We start from the raw sequence: 15084 nt of genomic DNA, 5'->3' as shown, positions 1-15084 counted from the left end.
ATTAGCCCTTCCATCCCCTGAGAAACGAATTCCGTTCGAAATGCGGGTAAGCAAGGATGCAGGAATGAATGTTACTTGCACTGTTACCCATAGAGGTTAAGAGTCACGCATGTTTTTAAGTACTGTGGTTTACCACAGATAAGGTGTGTGTGAGGTATGTATGGGAGTATTTTATGAGAGTCTGTTTTACATTGATAGCATCCACGGTCACGGATTGGTTCTATATAGAATGCGAGCATAGTCGCCACCGCACAATATACCAGACACGCCAATTAACTGTACAGAGCCACTAATTGTGAGTGACACAGACTTGGATACAGCTGCACACTATTATGCCTTTTGACCACTAGGCACTTATAGGTGTGGCTCTTGATTTCAAACACGAAATTGAAACACGTCACTATGGAAATACCTTGATGAAAACCGATTTATATGAATTGGATATGTGTTTCTTTGTGTTTTTTCTTACAGATGGATTCATAACGCAAGACAGATTATTTAATCCGTCTCCCATACAAGGAGTAGCTACTCTACCCTTGTCCATTAATAAAACAGAATAGGGAATTCCACCTTCTGTATCCCAGGGTGGTTACACTTGCCCTGATGAAAGTCCTGGACCTTTAAGGCCACAGTGGACTGAAACATGTTGGCACTAGGGTCATAGGACCATAATATTCCTATACATAACCCTACTTATTATTTTTAATCAACCCAGACAGACCCAAGAATAAAGGGAAACCGGGGATCTGCCTGAGGTTTTTTATCTTATAGCCTCCCTGGTTTGCAACTTCTTCAAAGCGCTCCCAACACTGTGGTCGAGCCCACCCCGACTTTTAGGCGTCGGGGTGACCCGATGATGAAGCATGACACCACTAGGGTGTGTGAGGGTAATAAAAACTAAAAGGAATTGCTTCCTTGCTCACCTAGGGGTGAAGTTATAAGTTCCCCAGCTCATCGAATAAATCCATCTTTAGGGAATATTAAAGACCACGACATGGTCAGTTGGAGTAAAATATTGTTGTGTTAATATTGATATTGGGAGGTGTTACTCTGACCTAGATCCTCTCTACCCTTTGGGCACGAGAATTTTGTTCTCAAATAGCCCCTGTGTAAAATAAGAACGATCAACATTCATTTGGGACAATCAGCAGCTGGAGAAGGGAAATGCAAGAGTATCTACAAAAAAAGAATAGCATGATGAATTCCAGTAAATAAAGGTTATAATAGTTAAACCTTCTTCAACTACAGATGTTAGGGCCGACACCTTCATCTTACTGCATGGAAAGTTGACACCATTGGCCACACACTCTGGGATCATGGAGCAAGTGAAGGTGGCAATGCTATTAGAGGAGAAATAAGCAAGAGTGATAGAGGAAGCCTGAGCTATTCACTGTAGAATTGTCTAGAGGCATTTGATTGAAAGAAGACCTACAAGTATGCGAAAACGATTAATGGTTCATTTGGATAAAAGAATAAGCATCCTAGGCTGGAGGATAAGAGATAATAGAATTGCCCTCTCCACAAATAAATAAACATGATATTTTGCTCTCTAACCCCTGAAACCAGGACTCCATCAATACAGTCGTGTTTCATGTCCAGCAGTGGCGTAACATACGACCCTGAAGCCCCCACGATGCGGGGCAAGCTCTTGGTGGGGTCCTCAGCACAGTACCCTGGCATGAGAGCTCCTGATTGAGTCTGGAGGGGGCCCCTCCATGAATTTTGCTGGGGGGCCCCCTCAAGTTTAGTTACGCCACTTCCACCGGCATGACTTTAAACCACCCAGCATCTCCTGTTGTTCTATTCTGCTCAACGTTTGAGCTGTACATTGATCCTCCGTTGCTAGATCTCCCATCCCCTGGAAGAGCATGGGTTTCGGTCCTTCCCTTTTAAAAAAGGTTTACATTGTAGATTTGGGTTTCTTTTTTTGCTGTGTTCAACTCAAACCTATATTTGACTGGGGTTAGTTTTTCTAGGATTTTGTACGGACCCTGCCACTGGCTCAGCATCTTTTGGGCTTAGCCTTCTTATCATAATGTACAGTCAGGGTGCTTTGATGTTGCTCCAGACTTTGCCTCATGATCTGTAGCATCTCTTGTAAACTGATTCCTAAGTGACTCATTTGCACAAGAATAGTTTTAGAGTCCTCTCTCTTTCTCCAATACCACACGGGCCTTGTCTAATAACAATTCAAAGAGGCAATATCCTGTGCTATTCTGTTCTTTGCACCGTAGGGCAAATAACGCCACAGGAAGCATTTGATCCCACTTTCTGGTTTCTATCTCTAGTAGCTTCTACAGGGTGATTTTTAAAGTGTCATTGTATTGTTCCACCAACTTATCCTTCTGGGGGTGATAAGCTGCAGTTTTTATTTGTGTCATGAGTTTAGAAGTTAAGTGACTTCCCTGGTCAGTGAGTATTTCATGGGGAAACCCTACCCTCAAAGATTTCTATTGTAACCCAAGCTATTTGGGTGGTGTTGGGCTGCAGTAGTGGAACTGCCTCCGAATACCTAGTTGTGTATTCTACCATGACGAGGACAAACTCCTCAAGCTCAACCTTTGTCAAGGAGGGAGGGGATTCCCTTGTAGTGGTTCTAAGGTTTTCTATAGTCCTGTCACCAGTGAATCTTAATCCCTTCTTCCTTTTCCTATTTCCCTTTTCCACTTTGTCAGGGTGACTGGCTTTACCTCCCCCGTTCTCACTCCCGGTTTTGATGCCCGGCACGTGATTTAGTACAGGGATTAAAGTGAAGTCACCCCCTAGGACCTTACAGACAATGCATACTGTCGTTCTCTTAGTATTAATGAGAGAGGACTAGTGTAGCACAGACACAAGCATCATGACCCCTGCATTCCCAGGATTCCCCTCCTTGTCCCTAATGGTATTCTGTCGCCGATCACTCACCCCAGTAGCCACAACTCTGCTAAGTTGTAGCAGACTTTTATGCATTGGTCAGCTGCAACCACTATTCCCTCAGTCTATTCCTCATCCTCCTGCGTTTCCTCAAACCCGGCGTCCTCACTGTTCTCTGTTTGTTCTACGGCTGGGGGTTGGGTTTTGCCCTGTTCGACCCCACCGGCTGGTTCCCCACTTCGGATCCCCTGCAGGCTCTCTTCCCGACCCTCTTGACGGTGCAGTGTTCTCCCTCAATCCTCTGCATCTTCTTCATGGTTCTCTGCTTTGGTGTCCCTCTTCTGTGTCCCTTTCCTGTCTTTTCTCCTCTTGGCTCCACGCGCCTCCTCCTGTGTGCAGCAGTCTGTTTTTAGGGTCTGCGGTTTGTTTTGTTTGTGTCTTTTCAATGCACTTTTAAATGCTTGTACTGTTTTTCGCCCTGATTAATTTATTGTCGTTCTAGATGTGATTATTTCCTGGTGAAATAACCCGAAATGAGGGCACCGTATAGTTATGGCAGGCAATACTTTTTTTTTACAAATATTTGCCACATCTAATGTTTTAATTAAATCTTTTCTATGTAGTATCTGAGACTGTTTTAGGATAAATTGATCTTTTAAATTATTTATTCATTTCGCACTATGCACTTTCAAAAGTGAGCACTGCCTCCTGTCCTGACCAATCCACTGCCATACCCGAAGCGATCAATTTATCTGGTGAAGTAAACTGATTAGAGGACATCCTAAAACTGTGTTAGGCAATCTTTATCGACTAATATGTATGCCAAGTTATGCCTACTCTTGTTTAAACAACTGTCTTTGAACAAATTTGTATGCATTGTTATTTGCACTTTTAAGGTCATACTGACCGAAATAAAGTTTTTATTGATAACTAACGAAGTTCCTTTCTTTATTTCTAGTCTTACTCCCCGCCGGTAGCTCTCTCCACGGAATCCTCATCCAGCTGACCAGGTATGTGCCGATACTGGCCTCTAAATTACACTGTCCAAATTTATTTGCTGCTTTTTTTTCCTTTAAAAAACATAGGAAGGAGAAAGACTGAACCTGTAATCCCCAGAACATGTGTCAGGACTAATAAAGAAGATTAAGGGCATTAGGCTACCAAAATTCATTTACCTTGAATGGAAATACTGTAGATAAACATTCCTGGTAATAGCTGTGTTTAAGTCCACTTAACCGGTGGGAGCATTCCAGGCGCCTCAAAAACAGACTGCTTTGTTTTACAGCCCTCCTGCTCCAGTGTTGCCACTAGCCATCTTCCCCTCATAGTTATTCGTCCATACAGCCCAATGGTGATTTATAATCGTCATTCTTTCCCAGAGTACTTTCATTCATTCTCTATGTTGTGATCATGCAGTACAGATCACAGCTCCGTGATCCGGGGTGCCTATTTCCTATGCAATTGAATTACTTTGTCACCACCACTCAGGTTGCGTTCTATATATTGTGACCCATGAAATCTTAAGCAAATGTGTGTCCATGCAGTGGATCGCATTGTGGTGAAGCTACATAGGGTAATGGAGATCCTTGTTTGCGATTGCTCTCACATGCCTCAAAATCCTATGCCGAGTAGTATGATAGTCCAAACTAAGGCGGTTTGTTTTTGCTTGGCAGATTACAACACATTCTACAAATTTGCTATGATTTTTAATAGGATTCTGCGCCTGACCATTCTGGTATGTAATTTGGTAAATTTGAGACGACCTATCCTGTCCATGTCTAGAGAATTGACATTTGATCTATTTGAAGAATCCAGCTCGGTGCCACGTATGTGACACAGGTATGGGTGGCAGATAGCTCACAGCTATTAGATGACCAATAGTTATTGCTCCACAGAATGTAATGCTTGGCTTCTCTGGAATGTATCTGTTTAGTAATGGATCCTCAGCCAACGCCAAAGCTTTCTGTGAACTCTCTTGATATGAAAACCCACTAAGTTATGAAAACCCACTAAGTTATGGGATGTAAGTAGAGAAAATGTAGTGCCTCCAGCAGGCTACGCAGTACGTCACATACAGGACAAGATGGATATGCACAGTTTAGAAGCCATGCTACTCAATCTGTGTGTTTCTATACTTTGACAGTACTCCATTTTCCTGTTTCAGCCTTTACTAAGGCACAATCAAGCTTTATTTACCTGGTATAGTTGTACAGTGCCTAGAGACCGGGGTTCCCATGGTCCTGGTCTTTTCTAATACAAATATTCCTTGCTACTTCATTTTGCTAGAATTGTTCATAGTATTTTCAAATATCTTCTACACCCGAGGAAAGCAAAATCCTGTAATAGATTAGTTACTACTCGTAGAGACTCTGATTAATATGGACAAATGTACTCCGTACAAGTGCTGCGGGTATTTAGGAGTATTATTGTGTATGTCTTTATTGAACTATTTGGATTTTTCTCAGGTGGACTTACTGAAAGCCATGTGCTTTATTTAGCCTGCCAAAAACTAAATATTATGTTGCGAAAATGATTGTTTTTGTGTGAATCAAAATAGGTTTTTTGTAAGCAAAATGGGTAACGCCTGCAACCGGACATACCCTGCTTTTCTGAGGCGCTCCAAGGAAATCGAACAAGGATAAAGAACAAATACATGGAGAGCCTCCTCAGAGGCTAGATAAATGCTGCTTATCTGCCCATCTTTAAGATTTGAGGTTTTCAATTCAATATAGAGAAACGTTTGCCAAAAATCCTGCCTGCATATCATTTGCTTCCATACAAAGAAATTACAGCACTTTTGATTATAATGGTTTTGTCTATAATGTTAAGCCAGTGTACTGGGCAAGGAGGTTCTGATTGTGGCTGTCTTTTAGTAATTGCAGCCCCTGCCAGTAGACCCTCTGACCTTAAGAATATATCATGTGCTTAGCCATAACTCCTGGGTATAAACATGGGCGCACTCCCCCTAAGTATCCTCCTGAAATTCTGAGTTGATCGTTTCACTTACATAGCCCCGAAACTGATAGAAAACAAATCATGCTGCACATCTGTCTCACTCCCCAGACGTCAGTGTTTGACCTTCATCTCAGTGTAATATAATGTTTTCAGAGAAAATTAAGAATTAAAATGTTCTGTATTTCAGTACTGCAGGCTTCACCGCATTGCAGAATGCTCATGGGTACTTCCCATCAGTACTGTGGATCTTTTCAAAACTTCTGTACGTTCATATCATAGCCAGTCTGGTTAATTCAATACTTTCTCAATTCAATTAAAATTAGAATCTCTTGTAGATGTTTTTCAACTCTCTAAACCATCTTGTAAATAGTTTGCATTTAAAAACCACATATCCAACTGATTTTACTTACACCTGCTGATGCTGAAGTTATCTGTTTTGTGCACAGTGGATCGGAGTATAATGGAGTCTACCGTTTTTTTAGTCACAAATGACAGCAATTCCTTTCTGCCTGAGTGGTTGAGCTATTCGACAGTTCTTGAGCTATGGGTTAATCCAAGAGAGATTGAAACAGATTCTTCAGTAATGTAATTCATTCACTAAGAATGTCAGCTCCACCTTTTAAAACTTTGTATAGGATTAGCATACTTCAAGATAAGTTCCTTAGTTTGGGCAGAACTAGCCTGGGTTATCAGTAGCTCATACTGTCTGAATCTATGGTTGGGGAAAATGGGTTCTTGGGCTGCTCCATCATTGCTGCCAAAAAATATAGTTGCAGAGTCTGTTTCCTTTTCATACTTTGCAATCTTCAGTTCTTCCCTCACATACCTCATAACATGCTTGACCAATTCACTCATTAAGGACTGACCTTTTGTAATCTTTCTTGAAACAAAAATAGATATTTATTAAAAGAGGAAATTTATTTACGAGAGGTAGTTCAGTTTGATTAGATAATTCACAGACAAAATTTAATTGAAAAGTGTCACCTATTGTGGAGGCACATTCTGTCTAAAATGTAAATAACTTAATGATTATGAGGAGTTTCCAAGGCCAAATTATTTTTTTCTGTAGTCACAATAGTGACATTGCCCCGTTAATAAATTACTAGAAAATCCAGTATTTGAAAAATTAGTGCAATTGAATTGCTATCGGGTAAAAATAAAACTCCTTGCTAAGAAGCTGTACAGTTTATTCACACAAAATTACCAACAGTCTCCAATTGTTTAGCCTGTAGGGGACATTGAACATAGGACAATGGTAACAATACAGTCAAAGCCATACCATTCTTTCTAATGGTCTCTTACTTTGTTTCAGCATTTTATTCTGAATATTTTCCAAGGAAGACATTTCCTTTTTCTTTCGATCAGTTATTAGACATCTGTTCCAAAATATGACCTTTTTGTTTTTGTGTAGAATCTTTACCCTAAGATCTTTCTGAACGCCAAGGCAATATCCTCTACCTTGTTTACAAGGTAATCAAAGTTTGAGTACATCAACAAATTATTCACTGACAACACTAAATTCATAGAGCATTTTCCATGCCTACAAGTTTGATTTCTGTGCAGCCAGATGTTTTTCTGCCCACATTCAAGTGTATATACTAAATATGGCTGTTGGAAGAGGGCAACCCTATCTTGTTCCACTTGTATTCCTAAGATTGTCTGTTAACATGCCATTAAGGTTTTAGTTCTCATGGACTTAAATTTTATTTTCTAATATACATTATCTTGCGATGCATACCACCATCCTGTCATTGTATTTTCCAGAGAAACTCTCACCAAACACAGACAAATTACTTTTTCTTTGTCAGACTGATAGTACTTATGACTAATTGAATAAGAGATGATGGCCTTCCTTTAGCAACAGTTTTGGGTGACTGTTACCTGAGCCTCTTAGGTATTTATTTGGTTTTGGTTAATAAAATATTCAATATGGCCCCCTAGATCTCTTGTGCCTTTTTCACAGGCAAAATGTAATTGAAAAGTGGCGCCTACTGTGGAGGTAGATTCTGTCTGTAAATAATTGAATGATTAAGACAAGTTTGCAGGACAAATTAGCTTTTTCTATAGTCCCAATAGTAACATCGTCTCTTTAATAATTTACCATTAGCTTAAAATATTAAAGGGGTCTTTATTTTACCATTAGTTTCAGTGGAGCATGTCGTGTATTAAATATCTTACAGAGAATACCTAGAACTAGAAAATCCAATATTTGAAAAATGTATATAAATCGATTGCCTAGTAAAAGAAAGGCCACATTTTAAGAAGATTTACATTTTATTCACACAAGAATTATCAACAATCTCGTATTTCTGATCAAATTCTTTACCTTTCCTTTTTTTATAATCTACTTTTTGCTGTGTTATTTTACATGCAATCACCTGATCACAAGGCAGTCTCTTTTGAAATGTGTAGCTGTTCACAAGGACATCTAACAATGTAGTTATTTGTTTAAAAAATCAACAATATAAAGAATATTGGACTACTTTATGATGAATAATGAGACATTCTTGGGTATATTAAATGGAATATAGTGTGGTTGGAGGTGATCCGAGGCCCCTGGACTTCAAAACTAAAATAGCTCACCTTAAAACAGACTTGGTTCATGGTGAAAATTCTCCTTTAGGATGTACTGACCAAATCAAAGTCTTGCTTATTTTTCTAAACTGTTTTAATTGATTTTACAAACTTTAGCCATCCATTATATGCACAGTATTATTATCGACTAGGTACAAATCAATGTGATGTTGTGTACATGCAATTGTCTAGATCATATTTCAGCCTTTGTCTAGTAGTCCATACCTTGTGGTACTATATATCCTGTGAAGGGAAGTAGATGACTAGTCTAGTATTCTATAAACATAAAGGATGAAATTTCAACACAATGAAACCAACATGTGGAAATTTAAAACCGAACCGTTGCCCGGTCCACCCCCAAGCCTTTAATTTAAACTTAGAAGTAGTATAGCTTATATATACTAGCACACCTCTGGTTGACTATTATCCTCAACTACTATGGATTTATGGCGCAGTCATGTCAGTGCATTCTTCTCCATTCATCTGAATAAGCGTTGTTCAATCGAGGGCTTCAGTAAACAAGTTTATTAGTTCGTCCCTTAGGTATGGAATAGGGATTTTGCGCGGCCTGGCGCTCTTTAGCCTCTGCTGTCACCCTTTTCTTGGCTTCTTCCTTTCACCTGGATGGGGGAGGACGCTCTGGTGATCTCCGTTGCAACGCTATTTCCTGTGCATCAGGGCCAGATTGAGAAATTTGGAGTCTGCTTTCCCCTTTTTGGTCGTGGGTATAGACCGAATAGGCAGGCATCAACAGTGTGCAGTCCTCGTCTTCCCTCCACCCAAAGCAAAGTGTTACTTAAAAAACCGTTTGGGTTTCATAGCGGAGACACTGATGCCACGTTTAATAAGATTCAATCACAGAGAAGGAAAAAACATGTTAAGCAAACTTGAATTTGGTGAATGAAGTATCACCAGTGATGAAATATCAGCTTCTAGAGTACACTATGAGTATTATCCTTCCTTTGTGTTCTGTGTTACATGCACTTTGTTCCCACAACCTTTAATTTATGGTTTGATGTTTTATGAAGAGCTATCGCACTCCATCTGGTGACCTAGCACTGACCACATATATGGAGGAGGAGAAAGAGTGTAAACAATGATTTCCTTAAACTTCTCCTCATGCATTTCAAGTGGCAAGAGAGGTTTGAACGAAGGCCATAAATTAGTTATCAAGCAAGGAATAAAGTCCATGTAATGTTCAACTCCGAGGAAGTATGATACTCTCTTCTAGGTGTTTGATAAATTCCGGCCTTTGCGACAAGACCGATTAGCAAAATGCATATTAATGTTAAGTCCAGAGGCTCCTGTTCCGCTTCACTAAATGATATTGAATTACATAGAACTGTGAGATGCTGGATTGTAATAAAATGTGTAGACAGTAGAGTCGTGGTCCAGTATGTAAATGACCAATTTAGTCCTTGCTGAAAAAGCTCTAGGTTCCATGTCCCTGGCCTTAAGGATCTTGGAAATATTGATTATCAATGCCTGTGAGGTTTAGGACCCTTTAACTCTATGAGCAAAAGTTGAACAAGACACTGGGCTGTAAAGTTTCCAAAAGTTAGTCATTATTGGAAAAGAGGATACTCAAAATTTCCAGTCTTGCTTTTATAAACCAAAGGACATTGTGCTACAACAAGTCTGGAATGACTAAGAGAAAAAAGGATATTTGATATCCACAGTATAGGTGTTAGATCTTCAGGAGATAGTAAAGCAAACACCAAAAGGACAATAGTCTAGATCTGAGACGGGTACTTACCTTGACTGACATTAACTAGAAGAGAGTAATTTCTTGTCTCAATCATTGGTAGGTTTGGCATTAGTAACACACTATTGATGGACTAATAAGTCTGTTTATTGGTGGGTCACTTCCACAAGGTTGCTGGGAAATGGAGTTTTTAATGCAATTTAACAATAGAATACTAGCAGGATAGTAGGAGCTTTCTGTCTTTCCATATCATTGTAATATATATGGCATTAACATTTATCATCAGGAACCCACATCTAATCTACGTGCCGATGATTTTTTTATTCTGTGTGAAGATATTGAGTCTGCCTTCAATGTAATATGTTATGCTTCTCCACAAGAATAAAAATAATATTTGAACACTGGCCTGAAATGATTATTATCATATTATTTGTGAACCCATGTTGCTTAAGAATCCGGTTATGTTCTAACATTGAACAGCTGCCATGAATTGATGAGCATTAAAAGTCTTTCACAGCCATAGTGAATATTTTTAAAATGGACGTATTGTCTGAACTAGACTAGAGATTTGATAATGTCACCATGTACTACTCCAGATCAATGTGAAAAAGCCAATTTCTTCTGTTACATAGTGTGATTGAGATAAGAAGGAGTCATAAATTGTGATAATCTTTTTGCCTCCCAGTTGCTCGACGAGCTTAGCAATTGCGGATTTAAAATGTTATTTCTTGTACTCTGACGATTCTAATTAAGAATAATGGAAAGTTTGCAAAAATTTTGAAATTTCTCGAATGTAAAGGGCATTTTATATTTAGATTAAAATAAGCACCATACTCCTCCTTTCCACAGCTAGCATAATAAAATCCAGAACCTCGATGCTACATGAAAAAGTTTAATTACTTTAGTTTATATGACCAGCCTACATCTTCCAAGTATTACAATACAGGTGTTGGCATATTGATTATATAGCATCTATATAACACAAGCTAATATAAGTGGCAAGTCGACCATTGCTGTATTAAAAAAACTCCTAGATTTTAACCTGACTTAGATCTTCCATTTCATGTTAATGGATATTCTCCTTGGGGCACAGATGGCATCCGAAAGAACCATCCGAAAGAATCCATATTGCTCGGACACTCTGAGACTACCTATGTTTGATAGTTTACATCAATGTTGCCCGACTCACTACATGTAGAAACACTGTATATGTGTGTTTTTATATTTTTAACACAAAAGCCGTTTTGGCCTATTTGTCCTCATGGCATTAGGGACGTAGTATATATTCATATGCCCCTGAAAATAAAACAACTCCCCTTAAAGCAGACTTGATTCATTTTGGAACTCCTCCTAAAGAGAGCAAAATCTTATTTAAAAAGCCTTTTTTTATAGGTGGTAAAATGCTGCCATCTCTACTGAAATTTTAACAATGTAGTATATTTTTTGGGGGTGGTGCCCGCAATGCAAAAGATACCAAATTGAGTCAGAAGGTCTTCTGTTTGGGTACATATGATAGGACTGCACATAAGGCATTTCAGAGTGTTTATTTTTAGTACTTTGTGTGCTAGGCAAGTTGTTTGAGTGATCAATGTCCCTCAGCAGGCATTTGAAAGAGGGAAGGGCAGGAATGAGGAGATTGGTACTCAGAGCTTTGGTCAGGAAATCAGCTGCTGCCTGGAGAACAGCTCCCAATACATCAAGGTATTCCTTAGATGTCTGGGGCTCAAAACCTATTTTAAAATTGTTGTCAGACAATGTTTGAGGTTTTTGGTGACTGCGGATTGCCCGTAGTATAGATTTGGCCTTTAAGTTGTAGGTTTTCCATCTACTATGAAGCAGAGAGGTGTGGCCAGAGTACCTGTTTGCGGAGTGATATTAGCAGTTCTTAGGGCATTAGACAAAGATTGTTTTGTGACTGCATATAAAGTAAAGAGCCTGTTGTTTACATCTGTGAGTGCAGGGCAAGGATTTAATCCTGGCCTGTTTAACTTTAGTGGTTCAGACATTATGACACCTTCATTCGTTTATTAAATATATCTTTGGTAAACCCTTCTAACTTGCCTGTCCATTAATGAACTAATAATCCGCTCTCTAATTTCTCTAAAGTAAATCTGTGCAAGTAACACCTGGCCTTATCCCCATTCATCTTCGGTAGAAATCCTTCTAAGGTACACTGCCTAACCATTGCTACTGTGAAATGTAGTGGATGCTGGCCTTTGAAACGCTTTGTTGGCTCTGAATTCTCACATGAATCGAAGACTGTCATATATGATTATCCAAAACTGGCAGGTAAGGGGGAGACAATGCCCTGTAACTGTTAAGGAGAGATCTTCCCTCTAGAACATGGTTATTTATTCCAAAATATCTGAAATGGCTCAATCTCTACACGTTATTCAGGATTTTATCAAAATATAAACCATATAACTTTTTTCCCAGTATCTCAGGCTTTCTCTTCAAACATTTGTTCTCCAAATAACAGCCTGACTGAATTTATTACATTTTCTTATTATATGACTGCTAAGAGAAACCAGACAGGCTTTTGTCTTCCCTCAGCATTGAAGCTTGGTAACCCCTAGATATCAACCCTTACATAAATCCTGATTAACCAGAACTAGTCCTATTGAACTGGAACACAAAATTGCAGTGTTAATGAGATGCAATAATCTGTGCCATTCAAACAGAGCTGTACCTTGTAGGACGCGGAGAGCCGAGAAGAAAGGTGCTATGAGTTAAAAACATTTTATGGGTCCAATTTGGATATGTATAGAGGGAGGTGATTATTAGACCAAGACCATTGCGTGTTTGTAGTGAATGACCTCTGACATTCATACCTCTGTTGGATTTCATAAGGACTTTCAATTCAGAAACACCCTACTTGAGACTTGCCCAGGGAATTGATGGAGTGAAACCATAAAGTTTAAATAAAACCGCACGCATCTTTTTAGTGATGTTAGCAAGATGAAGCACTCTGGTTAAGTAATGGGATACATTTCTGTTCTTAATCATGGGTTTATGATGGTTTCATACGTGCACAAACAAGGCTAGTTATAGAACTAGCCCAAAACAAATTTGTACTGCAGAATAGTCACATTTGTGCCTCTTAGTATTTGGTCTATCAAATATGTTTTTAGATTACCTCTTTGATTGTTATCATGAGTGGAGCAGATATTTTTCGATTATGGCTGGGGTCACAGGGATTCCGGCTTAATGAAGGAGAAAATAACGTCGCAGACTAAATTATGCAGTAAAGTAAGGCAAGCTTTTTTGGCACAAGACTGCAAATGAGTTGGCATATGCTATTAAACGCAAATTATGTTTTTCCTCTTTTTAATGAAAGTATATGACACCAAAATACCATTGCCTACAACTATCTGTCCAGTGAGGACTGTCGTTTTTGACTGTATATTATTCTCCCCAACAGAAACATTCAAATCAACTAAAGAAGAAAAGAAAACCTATATATTTATCTTCACACCTCTCTTCTCACGGATTATTCCTCAATGAAGGAACAGGCTGTCCCATGTATTCTACAACTACTTGTTGCTAATGTGATTACAGCTATTCAGTCTCATGAAGCCTGTCAGAACCCCTTTCAGAGGCCCACAGGGCAAGCAGGCGTTGCTGAGCCCAGCTGTTGAGGTTGAGTCTTTTTACTCCTGATGTCCCGGCGCCCAGCCTACTATGGACTATGAATAACTAGGCGAAGTACCCCTTCAGCACTTGACTCTGTCATAGCACGGGTCAAGCAGTCCAAGGCTTCTCAGGCAAAGGGAGATAGGTGTAAGGCGGACACAGGCTTACAAATCAATGTGCATCCACAGCTCCGATAAATGATTGTCCAGTCAAATTCTTGCTTCTGTATAAAAAGGGACCATTTATCTACCAACACAAACTACAACCCAACACACTGCAAATAATATATACAGCCATCTTGAGGCAAGCCCACAAGTGTCCCCGGGTCAATTTTCCAGTCCCACTTCCACGATTTTCACATGTGGCGACATCCAAGGTAGGCCCTGCTTCGGTGTTGAAGTCTCAGAAGTTCAACGGGGGCTTTGTAGCAAACATCCCCAAGTCTTTGGCCTGGAATGCAAGTTCCCCTAGGGCTTAGTGGCCCGATTGTCAACCTAACCTGCTGTTGTGGAGTGGCGGTTCAGAGTCCCCAGGTGCTCACCTCAGCAGTACGACTGTGTACAGGTGGCGGAAAGCTGCAATTGGGGTGGCCTTCGTCCTTGGCGCTCCTCCAATGTAGTAAGTTTCTCCTGGAGTCTGGGGGCAGTTCTCCAATGTTCCCGGATGGGGAAGTTGAAGTAGTTGCTCTCGCTCTCAATGGATCAAGGGTCACAGTGTCTTCTCCGCTACAGCTTCGCGCTTGTATTTTAAACTACCTAGTTTAGTATATACGTTTTGATTTAATTTGTTTTTCCTTGTTCTTAATATAGGGCATCCTCCCTCCTCCCTCTTACCTGCATTTAAATTTGTTGTTTCACCGCTGTTTTAGCGGGTCCGGTCCTGGTGGTGGCAGTCAGTAGGGGGATTAGGCAGCCATTTTGGAGTGGTGTTTGGGACGTGTGGGGCCGCCATTTTGAGCAGTCTAGCGGTCTTCTACACACGCGGACACCCTATTTAAGGCGGTACTTCAAGGGGGTCAGCTTGGACAAGGTAACCTGGCTCATTTGAGCATTTTAAGGACTCGCGCTCTGTGCTCTGCAGCGAAGACGCTTCGCGCTTGTATTTTAAACTACCTAGTTTAGTATTTACGTTTTGATTTAATTTGTTTTTCCTTGTTCTTAATATAGGGCATCCTCCCTCCTCCCTCTTACCTGCATTTAAATTTGTTGTTTCACCGCTGTTTTAGCGGGTCCGGTCCTGGTGGTGGCAGTCAGTAGGGGGATTAGGCAGCCATTTTGGAGTGGTGTTTGGGACGTGTGGGGCCGCCATTTTGAGCGGTCTAGCGGTCTTCTACACATACGGACACCCTATTTAAGGCGGTA

General features: G+C 40.0%; 1 protein-coding gene across 11 annotated transcripts in view; it reads left to right on the top strand.

Moving 5' to 3' along the window:
• The window catches only part of LOC146858220 (caspase-8-like), a 218830-nt gene that overhangs the window by 56159 nt on the left and 147587 nt on the right, over window positions 1-15084 (top strand). For all 11 annotated transcript variants that reach the window (XM_085648996.1, XM_085649001.1, XM_085648997.1 and 8 more), the window contains one exon: window positions 3815-3866. The gene's annotated coding sequence lies outside the window, so the exon portion shown is untranslated. The remainder of the gene's footprint in view (window positions 1-3814; window positions 3867-15084) is intronic.

The sequence above is a fragment of the Triturus cristatus genome, chromosome 3_2 (genome assembly GCF_964204655.1).
Source record: "Triturus cristatus chromosome 3_2, aTriCri1.1, whole genome shotgun sequence".
Lineage (NCBI taxonomy): Eukaryota > Metazoa > Chordata > Amphibia > Caudata > Salamandridae > Triturus > Triturus cristatus.
This window is presented reverse-complemented; position numbering and strand designations above follow the sequence as displayed.